Source organism: Heteronotia binoei, chromosome 2, assembly GCF_032191835.1.
Source record: "Heteronotia binoei isolate CCM8104 ecotype False Entrance Well chromosome 2, APGP_CSIRO_Hbin_v1, whole genome shotgun sequence".
NCBI classification, from domain to species: Eukaryota; Metazoa; Chordata; class Lepidosauria; order Squamata; family Gekkonidae; genus Heteronotia; species Heteronotia binoei.
Genome location: NC_083224.1, coordinates 22,816,763 through 22,830,719, shown reverse-complemented (window position 1 = coordinate 22,830,719; position 13,957 = coordinate 22,816,763).

The following is a 13,957-nucleotide window of genomic DNA, read 5'->3' as shown; positions in this document are numbered from 1 at the left end:
ATTCCAGTTCCAAAAATGGAGACATCCAAGACTGTAGCGACTATTGAACCACTGTATTAATTCCTCATGCAAGTCAAGTGCTCAACATTTTACAACAAGGCCTGTGGTCATATAATGAAAGAGAAATGTCAGATGTTCCACATGGATTCACAAAAGGAAGAGGCACTTGAGATCATACTGCAAATTCACATCAGTTAAAAGAGCAAAGGAGAGATAAATCAGCTTGTAATTCATAGAAGATAATTTCAGAAAATAATCAGCTTGGGATTCAAGGCTTACATCCATGCGTTTGACTGCTGGGAACAAGAAAAGATATGGCTTATCTTTTTATTACTAATAGCAGCCAAACTCACCATAGCACGCGCTTGGAAATCTTGTAAACCTCTATCATGTCACCCCACAGTCGACATTTCTCCAAGCTAAAGAGTCTCAAGCATTTCAACCTTTCTTCATAGGGAAAGTGTTCCAGCCCTTTAATCATTCTAGTTGCCCTTTTCTGGACTTTCTCCAATGCTATTATATCCTTTTTGAGGTGCGGTGACCAGAACTGCACACAGTACTCCAAATGAGACCGCACCATCGATTTATACAGGAGCATTATGATACTGGCTGATTTGTTTTCAATTCCCTTCCTAATAATTCCCAGCATGGCGTTGGCCTTTTTTTATCGCAAACGCACACTGTCTTGACATTTTCAGTGAGTTATCTACCACGACCCCAAGATCTCTCTCTTGGTCAGTCTCTGCCAGTTCACACCCCATCAACTTGTATTTGTAGCTGGGATTCTTGGCCCCAATGTGCATTACTTTGCACTTGGCCACATTGAACCGCATCTGCCACGTTGACGCCCACTCACCCAGCCTCAACAGATCCCTTTGGAGTTCATCACAATCCTCTCTGGTTCTCACCACCCTGAACAATTTAGTGTCATCCGCAAACTTGGCCACTTCACTGCTCACTCCCAACTCTAAATCATTTATTCATCAGGACTCTGTTTTCAGTTCGTACTATGCTGATACTAGTAAAATTCTATATATTTTTTAGTGCGTAGGCTAATATGTTTCTATGCAAATACCCAAAACGTGGAAAATAACAAAAAAACCAAAATTAATAACTCAATGTAAGAAATATATTAATAAGAGTGAATCACCTCCAAATGTAACCATTAAATATGCACTTTACAAAATACAAAAAAGGGGGGGTAGCACACGGTATTGAAAAATATCACAAAATATCACAAGAATTCTGACATGACAGCAGCCTCATGGCTTGTTCTGAGGCACAGGAGCACTGCTGCTGGCCTTTCCTTTGCCTGGTATTTCCCTCACTGCAGAAGCAAGGTCGGGTGGAAGGGCCAAACTGGTGCCCTTCCCAGGGCTGCATGCCAGATAGCCACCTAAGGCTGCCTAGTGAACGGGCCAGCCCTGCCTGTACTCTGGTCAAGAGGCTACTGTTGGAATACAGAGAAACAGAATGGTTTCCCATGCGCAAGGCTGCCAGACTAGAATGGATTTTATCTCCCTGTCATTTAGACAAAGGTGAAATGGAAATGGGAGAAGGAACATTAAGAATCTGAGATACGAAGATGACACCACATTACTGGCAGAAAGTAGAGAAAACTTGAAATCATTATTAGTGAAGGCTAGAGCAGAAAATGTTAAGGGAGATTACAGCCGACCATCAGGAAGACAAAAGTAATGACTAGTGGAGAAATACGGAAACTGCTGCTGATGAAGAAATTGAAATTCTTCAAGATTTTCTGTTGGTTCCAACATCAATACAATGAAACTTGAAATAGACTGCACTCCACCCCAACTAAAAAGAAAAAATGCTGCCTGTTACCTTCATGCTTGAAAGGAAATGAATGGGGCATCGAAAAGGAATCTCAGTTAATTTCACCCTAATTAGAAAGGTTCTCTTACACACTTATCTCCTATATCAACGTATTTATTGCTTCAATCCTTGTTGCCCCTTAATTGGATCCATACAGCTGTTGACCCTGTAGACTTAGCTTGTTGTTCCTGTTTAAGACCAAAAAGGTTTTATTCAAGGTATAAGCTTTCATGTGCAAGCATGACTACCCACCTGAATCTATCATCACGGAAGGCATCACTTTAAGCCACATGTAATGAGACTCCATCAATCTTAGGAAGAAACGTGCACAGGTACAGACTGTTATTTCCTTTCTTACGTGATGCAAAAACCTGGACTATTCTGAAAAATAGTACTTGTACACATAAGCTTATACCTTGAATACGATTTTGTCTTAAAGATGTCACTGGACATAAACTCTGTTCTATAATTTAATGCAAATAAATAACCCGCCCCCCCACAAAAAAACCTGCAGATTGGGGGGGAGTGCGGCCCAGATATGCAATATTTGGGGCAGCCAATCAGCATGAATGACTCATCCAATGTGATCGACATCTTATGGGGCCCCCCTCTGCCCTCCATGGCTCAGAATGCATTTTGGTTTACAAAACTCAGATCCGGCCTTTCAGCCCCTGCAAGGGACACCGTGGAGGGTATTTATTCAATCACATTTATATCCTGCTCCCTCTCCCCGGAATAGGGCTCGAGAACCGAGAAAACGCACCAGATAACACAGTACAAAAAACACTTTACAAATATAAAAGTATTAGTAATCTATCTCGGATAAACTCCTTCCACCCTCCAGCAGGGTAGGATGCAGAGATGGTGCTGGCCTGGGGTGTTCCTTCTACTCACCTCCCCGCTGCCTGGCGGGTCCCGATCCCCCAGAGGCCGCCCGGGAAAGAGCCGCCTTGCAAGCCCTGCAGACCCCCCCCCCCCCTCCAAGACAGGCGCCTCCGGACCCCCCGGGGCTGACAGAGGGAAACCCGGACAGGGGAGAACTTCACCTTTGGAAAGGGTTTAAAAGGGCCCCTGCCCCGAACACGGCGAGAGCGGAATCCCTCTCCGGGGAGACTGACTGGGAGGGGACCTTCCCGCGCTCTTCTGTGTCTGGAGCCCCCCTCCTTCTCTCCGCTCTTTCCTTTGTCGGCCGCTCTAGCAAACTGCTCGGTTGTTTTAACGCTTTCAAGGTTGCAGGGAAAGGTCCAAAGAAAGCTCCTCCCCACCCTCCCGTAAAGACCTCCCCGCCCGCGGGGCTGGGCTTCATTCATCACGGCTGCGGTCAGCGACCCCCGGCAATGCAGCTCAGTGGGGCTGCTCGGGAATCACCCCGCACAGGGCTGCGGTCCCGGAAGAGGTAGGAGGGAACCCCAGGCTGGATCAGCCCCCAGTCTCAGGCAAAGGAGGCTGAGCAAGTGGCTCCCTCCAGTCCCTTTCTCGCCTGGCCTCCAGAATTCCTCCTCCACCGAGTAACGGCTGGGAAAATCCATGGGAGGAGGGGGCTAGTCCTGGGTTGGAGAATCCATGCAATCCATTGTTCCACCAGAGAATCGGCCCTCCTGGGTCAGCCCAAGGTGGGGTCATCTGATCCAGCATCCTGACCCTGGAAGGAGGTCCACTTTAACTATTTGCAGTTGGATGCCCTTGAGTTCTAGTAATTTGGGAGAGGGAGAAAAAGTTCTCTTTGCCCTCTCTCTGCACCTCATGCATCATTTGATAAACCTCCATCTTAGAACAAAGTTGCATTCCGTTAGCACCTTTAAGACCAATAAAGTTTAAGTCGGAATGTAAGCTTTTGTGTGCATGCACACTTCATCAGATAATGAAATGCAGTACTGTGAGCAGTGCTACATACAGCTGGTGGGCAGTGGTCAAGCATCAAAATAGTTCAAAGTTAGAATCAGTTGGCAAAATAGTGAAATTAACAATTTTTTAAAAATCACAAGGTAGGTCTGGATAGCATCAGTTGTGTGGGAAAACAACAAAGGCAAAAACATGTCAGAGTTGGGGAATGAATGGCGACAGTCCATCATCACAAGGTAATAAATGCAGAGTCTGTTAACTGTGTTATTTCTCCTCAAGCATGGGTTAAACTAAGAACGGCTTTTTCTTAGGAGAGTTTCTGTCTACCTAATTTAACATGTAGCATAGTATTATAAACATCATTGCAGATTGCCAAAACAAAAAATAATATATTAGAATACAGTGGGAGATGGGTTTAGCATATGTCATGAGATAACCAATATCCTTTAATCCAGCATGACAGTACAAAAAAGACATTATTCTGATAGACTCTTCTAAAAGAAAAATACGTTGCACCCTTATATATGAATGGATTATCAAACCACTCTGAATAAAACTTAGTTGGTCTTAAAGGTGCTCGTCTACTGCTTTGTTCTTAAACCACTGTATAAGTTATACATTACAAAGTCTAAAGAACCATCACAAGTAAGCTATAACAACAAGGAATTCAGGCTCCAAAACATAGACAATTTATATAGGAGTCCATAGGTGTCCAGAGGCAGTAGTCTGAAAGAAAATTTTTCCAAAAACACCAGGCCCAAGGAGACCAGGAGATGGATGCAGATAGCGCCGAGGTCCTTTTGCCCTACGATTGTTTACATGTTCAAAATAAAGATCTTTTTCAAGGGCTGGGAATATTCTCCTCTCAAGATTATTAGCCTGGAACAGGGAAGCTTCACAATTACAAACAGGTTGAAGTCTGCCCTTGTCCAGTCATTGTCCTCTCCTCCCCCTGCCACCTCCCTGATGCCCTTCTATGTAGGTATAGGTGAGCCCTCTGGTAGGGTTGGCATTGGCAGACTCCAGGTGGAGACCACAGGGATCAGTTCCCCTGGAGAAAATGGCTGCATGATGTTTTGCTGAGTTCTCTCCCCTCCCCAAACCCCACCCTGCCCAGGCTGTACCACCCGAAATCTCCAGGAATTTCCCAACCTGGAGCTTATATTCTGGAGAACCCAGGAAATCTTCTTGAACAGGGCTGGCTAAAGTGCAGTTCGGGAGCCACATGGGATTCATTCACACATATTGTGTGGCTCTCCAAGCCCCCCCCCCCGCATCTGCTGGTTTAAGCATTAATCTCTTTAAATCACTTTGCCAAGCCAGCCCGCAGCTTGGAGAATGCATTTAAAGTTCCTTTCTTTCCACCTCTCCCACCCTCCCATCTGTCTTCCTTCTAGGTCTCAAACATCTGATGTTTATTCTATGCAGCTCTTGTTAAGCAAGTTCAGCATCCCTGCTCAATCCTGTCCCCCTTTAGTCATCCCCTTTCTAAACAGAAAAGTCCCAGACTTTTCAGCCTTTCCTCACGGGGAAGGGGCTCCAACCTATCTGCCTTGAATATTGGTGAGGAAGGCAGACTATAAATAAATGCATATGCGAGTCACCTTTTCTTCCCTTTTATTCTTACAACAGACTTGTGAGGTAGCTTAGGTTATGATGTTCCAAAGGAGATCCGGGAAATTACAGGCCAGTCATTCTGACTTCAATACCGGGAAAGTTGGTAGAAACCATTATCAAGGACAGAATAAGTAGGCACACTGATGAACACAAATTATTGAGGAAGACTCAGCATGGGTTCTGTAAGGGAAGATCTTGCCTCACTAACCTGTTACATTTCTTTGAGGGGGTGAACAAACATGTGGACAAAGGAGACCCAATAGATGTTGTTTACCTTGACTTCCAGAAAGCTTTTGTAAAGTTCATCAAAGGCTCCTTAGAAAGCTTGAGAGTCATGGAGTAAAAGGACAGGTCCTCTTGTGGATCAAAACCTGGCTAATTAATAGGAAGCAGAGAGTGAGTATAAATGGGCAGTCTTCGCAGTGGAGGATGGTAAGCAGTGGGGTGCTGCAGGGCTCCGTACTGGGTCCCATGCTCTTTAACTTGTTCATAAATGATTTGGAGTTGGGAGTAAGCACTGAAGTGGCCAAATTTGCAGATGACACTAGATTCTTCAGGGTGGTGAGAACCAGAGAGGATTGTGAGGCACTCCAAAGGGATTTGTTGAGGCTGGGTGAGTGGGCGTCAACATGGTAGATGAGGTTCAGTGTGGCCATGTGCAAAGTAATGCACATTGGGGCCAAGAATCCCAGCTACAAATACAAGTTGATGGGGTGTGAACTGGCAGAGACTGACCAAGAGAGAGATCTTGGGGTCATGGTAGATAACTCACTGAAAATGTCAAGCCAGTGTGCGATTGCAATAAAAAAGGCCAATGCCATGCTGGGAATTATTAGGAAGGGAATTGAAAACAAATCAGCCAGTATCATAATGCCCCTGTATAAATCGATGGTGCGGTTTCATTTGGAATACTGTGTGCAATTCTGGTCACCGCACCTCAAAAAGGATATTATAGCATTGGAAAAAGTCCAGAAAAGGGCAACTAGAAGGATTAAAGGGTTGGAACACTTTCCTACGAGAAAAGGTTAAAACACTTGGGGCTCTTTAGCGTGGAGAAATGTCGACTGCGGGGTGACATGATAGAGGTTTACAAGATAATGCATGGGATGGAGAAAGTAGAGAAATAAGTACTTTTCTCTCTTTCTCACAATACAAGAACTCATGGGCATTCGATGAAATTGCTGAGCAGTCGGGTTAAAACGGATAAAAGGAAGTACTTCTTCACCCAAAGGGTGATTAACATGTGGAATTCACTGCCACAGGAGGTGGTGGCAGCTACAAGCATAACCAGCTTCAAGAGGAGGTTAGATAAAAATATGGAGCAGAGGTCCATCAGTGGCTATTAGCCACAGTGTGTATTTATATGTGTATAATTATATATATAATTTTTTTTGGCCACTGTGTGACAGTGTTGGACTGGATGGGCCATTGGCGTGATCCAACATGGCTTCTCTTATGTTCTTATGTAACTGACCAAAGGTTACCAAGAACTTTGTGCTGGTGGCGGTGGCAGGGGATTCTTGAATTCAGTTCTTCCTAGATCTTCTTGAGCACTTCAAAACCATACCAAGCCACTGGTCAATGCATCGTGCAAGTTATAAATTGCTTTGGGACTTAATGCATCAGAGGGAAGCTATGCTGGTCTGCAGAAAAGCTTGATTTAAGTCCAGTTGCACCTCAGTGACCAACAGGATTTTGAGAGTCAAATCCAATCTTACAGCACTATTGATTATAATAATAATAATAATAATAATAATAATAATAATAATAATAATAATAATAATAATAATACTTTTTATTTATATCCCGCCCTCCCCGCAGAGCAGGCTCAGGGCGGCTCACAACACGTAAATACAATGTACAATAAAACCGTATACAGTAATTACAATTTCAATTATAAAATCATCCTTAAAATCATTAAAACTTACATTAAGATTAACATTATGGTGCTATAGTTAAGATCTTCCATAAAATCCAGTGACTAAAACATAAAACATATCCAGCAGGACTTTCTTGGCTCGGTATTAAGTGAAGGCTATTTTAAAGAGGTGGGTTTTGCAGGCCCTGCGGAATTGGTCTAAACATCGCAGGGCCCGTACCTCCTCCGGAAGTTGGTTCCACAGTAGGGGAGCTGCTATGGAGAAGGCCCGATCCCGGGTGGTCTTCAATCTGGCCTCCTTTGGCCCAGGGATATTCAGCTGGTTCTTTCCAGCTGACCTCAGCGCTCTCTGGGGTTCATACGGGGAAAGACGGTCCCTCAAGTAAACAGGTCCTCGGCCATATAGGGCTTTAAAGGTAATAACCAGCACCTTGTAACTAACTCGGTACACCACCGGCAGCCAGTGCAGTCCGTGCAGCCCCAGCTGTATGTGCTCCCATCTTGGGAGCCCCAACAACAGCCTAGCCACTGCGTTCTGCACCAGCTGCAGCTGCCGAGTTTGGCACAAGGGCAGCCCCATGTAGAGGGCGTTACAGTAGTTTAGTCTCGAGGTGATCGTAGCATGGATCACCGTTGCTAGGTCCTGGCAGTGGCCGCTATCTGTGCCTCCATTGATAATGAAGGCTCCAGAAGAACCCCCAAGCTTTTGACCCTATGGGCCGCTTTCAGCGGTACACCGTCAAAAGCCGGAAGGGGGATTTCCCCTCCCAGGGCACCACAGCCCAAGCAAAGGACCTCTGTCTTCATTGGATTCAACTTCAACCCCCTCAGCCTGAGCCAACCTGCCACGGCCTGCAATGCTAAGTCCAGGTTTTCGGGAACGCAGTCAGGCCGGCCGTCCATTAGTAGATAGAGCTGGGTGTCATCTGCATATTGGTGGCACCCAAGCCCAAACCTCCGGGCAATCTGGGCAAGGGGGCGCATGTAGATGTTAAATAACATCGGAGAGAGAACTGCACCTTGTGGCACCCTGCACACTAGTGGGTGCCTCCGGGACAGCTCTCCCCCAATTGCCACCCTTTGTCCCCGACCATTAAGGAAGGAGGAAAGCCACTGTAAGGAGGACCCCCTGATCCCTGTGTTGGCAAGCCGGCGGGCCAGTAGCCGATGGTCAACCGTATTATGGAAAACGGCCGACAGATCTAACAACATCAGCACCGCCATGCCACCTTGATCCAGATGCCGCTGGAGGTCATCCACCAAGGCGACCAGCACTGTCTCCGTCCCATGACCTGGACGAAAGCCGGACTGGTGGGAGTCTAAGGCGGAAGTGTCATCCAGAAATCTCTGTAACTGTGCCGCCACTGCCCTCTCAATAACTTTACCAAAAATGGTAAGTTCGAGACCAGTCGGTAATTTGCCAATTCAGCCGGGTCTGCTGTACTTTTTTTCAAGAGAGGGCGGACCATGGCCTCTTTCAAAGATGTTGGAAATTGCCCTTCCAAGAGGGATCTATTTATGATATCCCGTACAGGATATCTTAGCTCCCTCTGACAAGATTTAATTAGCCAGGAGGGGCATGGGTCAAGATCACAAGTTGTAGGGCGCACAGTAGAGAGAATTCCGTCAACTTCCCCTAAGCTAAGTGCGTCGAAGTGATCCAAACTAAAATCAGAAGACAGGCACAGAACCTCGGGTTCCAATACTGTATCCAACATGGCGGGAAAGTCCTGTCGGAGCAACAAGATCTTGTCTGCAAAAAATTTCACAAAAGCCTCACAGCCTATTTCCAATTCTCTTACATTTGGTCTGCCCTGAGGCAGACTAGTCAAATTCTCAATTATCTTAGATAATTGTGCCGGGCACAAATTTGCAGACGCAATCCTGGCCGCAAGGTATTCCTTCTTTGCGGCCTTGACTGCCATCTCATAAGACTTCATAAACGTTCTGTAGGATGTTCTCGTCGCTTCTTCACGAGTATGCCGCCACCGCCTCTCTAATCGTCTGAGTCCGTGTTTCAGCTACCGTAGCTCCAAGGTGTACCATGGAGCCAGCCTACTACGGGGGCGCAGAGGATGCCGGGGAGCGATCTCGTTGATGGCCCTGGATAGCCTGTCATGCCAAGCCTCTACCAGGTCATCAAGGGAATCGCTGGGGGGGCAGGGATCCCACAGAGCCATTTGGAACCGTTCCGGGTCCATCAGACTCCGTGGGCGAGCCAAAATAGGCTCGCCGCCCATATAGGGTTGGGGCGGCGCACCCACATGAGCCTTGAGAGCTAGGTGATCCGACCATGGCACCGCTTCTACAGTGATATTGTCCACCAAAATCCCGGACGCAAAGATCAAGTCTAACATGTGCCCGGCTTGATGTGTGGGGGTGGTAACAAATTGGGAGAGTCCCAGTGTCGCCATGGAAGACACTAGGTCCATTGCCCGACTGGAGGCCGTGTCATCCGCATGGACATTGAAATCACCCAAGACCATAAGCCTTGGGAACTCCAACGCCCAGCTCGCCACTGCCTCCATCAGGAATGGTAAGGCGCTGGCCGGTGCGTTAGGCGGACGGTACACCAGCCAGATCGCCAACCCCTCCCCCACTTCCCACGCCAAACCGGCACATTCCAAGCCATCGATCGTTGGGGCCGGGAGAGCCCTAAAGGAGTAATCCTCCCATATGAGTAGCGCCACCCCTCCCCCCCGCCCGTTTGTCCGTGATTGGTGAAAGACCGAGTAACCCGGGGGTGTCATCTGGGAGAGAGCCACTGTCTCCCCATCTTGCACCCAGGTCTCGGTCACGCAAGCCAGGTCCATGTCCTGCTTAAGCAGGAATTCCCTAAGGATTGAGGCCTTATTGTTTATGGACCTGGCGTTACATAACACCAATGACGGAGACGGGCTCCTCTTAGCCCCACTACCTGTCACTGTCGGGATGGGACGCAGGCTGGAAGGGGGCTGAGCACTGTTTTGTCTCCGCCTCCTTCCCTTATCATACCGTCTGCTCCCACCGTCGTACCTCCCACCTCCAGCAGCCTGCACCCCAGGAAGATTATCACCCTCCCTGCATCACTGTGGGTGAATCAATTCTGAAGACAGTCCAGCAGTTCAGCTACCTGGGGTGCATCATCTCCTCAGATGCTAAGATCGACAAGGAGATTGACAACAGGCTGGCAAAGGCAAACCGTGCCTTTGGCCGACTGCACAAAAGAGTGTGGAGCAACAAGCATCTGAAAAAAGGCACAAAGATCAATGTTTACAAAGCGGTTGTGATGACAACCCTCATCTACGGCTCCGAATCGTGGGTTTTATACCGTCATCACCTGCGACTCCTTGAGTGCTTTCATCAGCGCTGCCTTCGCACCATCCTCAACATCCACTGGAGTGACTTTGTGACCAACACTGAAGTTCTCAAGCGGGCGGAGGTTACCAGCATCGAGGCACTGCTGTTGAAGACGCAGCTGCGCTGGGCAGGGCATATTTCTAGGATGGAAAACCACCGCCTTCCCAAGATTGCCCTGTATGGCAAACTCTCCACCGGCCATCGAAATAGAGGGGCACCAAAGAAGAGGTACAAGGACTCCTTGAAGAAATCCCTTGGCACCTGTCGCATCAACCATCACCAGTGGTCTGACCTAGCCTCAGATCGCAAAGCATGGAGGCACACCATCCACCAGGCTGTTTCTTCTTTTGAGAACGCACGCATAGCTGGTCTTGAGGACAAAAGGAGATTGAGGAAGAATCGCACTGCTACAGCACCAACCCTAAATCAGACTTTTCCCTGCAGCCACTGTGGCCGGACCTGCCTGTCCCGCATTGGTCTTGTCAGCCACCAGCGAGCCTGCAGCAGACATGGACTATTGCACCCTTCTTAAATCTTCGTTCGCGAAGCCAAGCCGAGAGACCTTCCCCCTCCCCATGAGCACTGGGATCCCCAGGCCAGACATCCCCCCCTGTGTTCGGTATGTCCTCCACTAATACCGGGTTGTCGTCTCTTCTCTCCTCGCTTATTTTATTCTAATCTTAACCTCCCTCCCCCCCTTCTTTTACTCCATCCTTGAGATTGCTGGTTCACTATTAATTAATCCAAAGTTAATTAAAATCCCTGATCCTAACCTACTCGAATTCCTTAGCTAACTCTGGACATCAGTAGCACATTAACAAATAACCCCCCAATTCCACCCCTCAAAATTAATCTACTAATAAATATATAAATAATCCTTAGTGCTAAACAATTAATGATCACTTGTTAATTAACTAAATAATTAAATCTTTCTAGTTACCAGCGATGTAAACTATTTGTCTCAGTGGAGAGTGGGAGTTTAGCTGCCAATTAGGTGGAAGTCTTTCGGATACAGTTCTAAAAGTGCCAGTGCTCGTCGGTATTCTTGGTCTGTGGCCAGAGTTTCCACTGATGCTCTCTGCTGTCCAACGGTCCAGGTCACCCCAAATCTCAGGTGACCCAGGAGGAGATGGAACTTCCCCCTGTGTCCTCCCAGGAGTCCTCCCAGTTGTAAATCCCAAGGGGTGGAGGGATTCCAGCTCCGCCGTCGCTACTCCGGGGTGAATGCCGCCCCCTGCAGCCGGTGCACAGGCCTCCACACGCCGTTCGCCACGTACAGGGCTTCTTGGTCGTGTGGCTCCTAGCGGTCGGGTCGGGCTAAACCTTTGTAGTGGCTGCGGCCTCGTCACTCCCACACTCCCGTCAGCTCCGTCTGCGGCGATCACCAGTCGCACCGCACTGCACACTCGTTGTTTCGAGCATGGCGTCCTCCAGGCTCTCATCGCCATGCATGGCAGCTCTCTCCTCGGTCTCCCGGCCCTCTCCGGTCGCTCTGGGTACCTCAGCCTGCGGCCGCGCCCGACTTCCACGCCGGCCCACCCGTTCTGAGTGCCTCTCACCTCGGTCTCCTGACCCTCTCCGGCTGCTCTGGGTATCTCAGCCTGCGGCCGCGCCCTACTTCCACGCCGGCCCGGCTGACCCAGCCAGCGGCTGGTCACAGCAGCCGGCCAATGGCGGCGCAACCAGCAGCGATCCCAGCTCGCCTCCCGCACGCCGGGAAGACCTCCGCAGTCTCGGCGCAGCGCGACTCGATATAAGTTGGTTTCTTGGAAGTTGGTTGGTTTCTTCTCTTCTCTATCCACTCCAAGCACCTCCAGGTATTATCACTGTGATGTATGTTTATCAATAGCTTATTGTTCTTAAGTTGTCACTGAATTAATCGGAGCCCTAGCACCCGGGCTCCAGTTCCGGTCACCATCTTTACCTTACATTATATATTTTATAGTGGTCCTACTGCATGGTCTTATTTCAGCAGGGCTTTCCAGGTGTTCTTATGAAGGACTCTGTGCCCTGTTGTTTGCCCTCCAGAGAACTGCCTGGCTACTGTGTGAGATGGAATGCTGGACTAGATGAACCACTGGTCTGATTCAGCAGAGCTTTTCTTTTGTTCTTAAGAATCCAGACTGGGAGACTCAAAATTGGTGGGGTAGGAATACCATGCTGGGGCAGGATGGATAACAGCATGCATCCAGTTTTTAAAATATTTAAAAGGTTGCAAGAGGAAGGACAGTTCATCTGTTTCTTCACAGCATGTACAGACAACTCTCACCTCCTTCTCACTCAAGGTATGAACACCTGAAGCTGCTGGGAAAGTAGGCTTAATGTCCTGACATGGACAGCCCAGGCAAGCCCCACCTCATCAGACCTCAGAAGATCAGGATCGACCCTGGCAAGTACTTGGATGGGAGACCTCCTTGGAATACCAGCAGCTGAGAGGTGAATACTAATCCAGTATTCCATATGCTATGTTCTGCACCCAGACTGAAGAGATAGGGAGATAAAATGCAGTTCTTGACACCTTTGACAGTTGGAAATGACTGTGCTGGAACGTCATGGGAGAGGAGGAGAAATAAAGCTGTAGGGGTGAGGGACGGTGTTTCGGGTGGGTGACCTGCAAGAGCAGGGGTGTAGTTGGAGGCTGAAATAAAACAAGAGCCTTGAGCCACTTTTTTTTAAAGCATTCTTTTATTTTCTAGGCACCTGTACCTTGCTTCTCTCCCCAAATAGGGAACCAAAGAAATTTACAAGTATCGTTTTCCTCATCTGTGGTTCTGCCCTCACAATAACTGCACTAACTCCATGAAGGTGAGAGAGTGACTGGCCCAAAACCACCCAGCAACCTCTATGGGATTCCCAGATGTTTGTCCCCATGCTTGAACCTCAGCACCATGGGGTACATATGTGTCTTCATTGAAGGCCAAGTCACTAAGTAGGAATGAACTGCAAGGAAAGTTGTGGGAGCAGATTTGAATCGGAAGGAGAGTGGATTGATATGGATGAATCACACAGAGATGGTTGGAGAAGGGGGCAGATTTAAGGTAATTGACAGATGGCTGATGAATCTGTGGAAAGTTTGCAATTTTTGTGGTGGATTGAGCTACTGTTGAGGGCAGTGGCTCCAGTTCCTTGGAGAATTTTTATTCTATGTGTACTTATTAGGGTAATACACTCTAAATAGGGGAGAAGCCCTGTTTCACAGGCAAAAATGCTTCCAGGGTTGTGCAGAAAAAAGTTGCTGATTGAGTGTAATGAGGAAATATATTTTCAGAGCGGGAAGAGGACTACTTCTGCCATGGAGTGGGGGGAGGGAGATGGACAGGAAAAGTTTCTCTAAGGTGGGAGGCATTCTGAAGGTGGATTACACATATTGAGTCAGTACAGTTGAGAAAATGGGACATTCACACTGCTCCTAACCTACCAATCAAAAGATAGCACAAATTCAGGTAG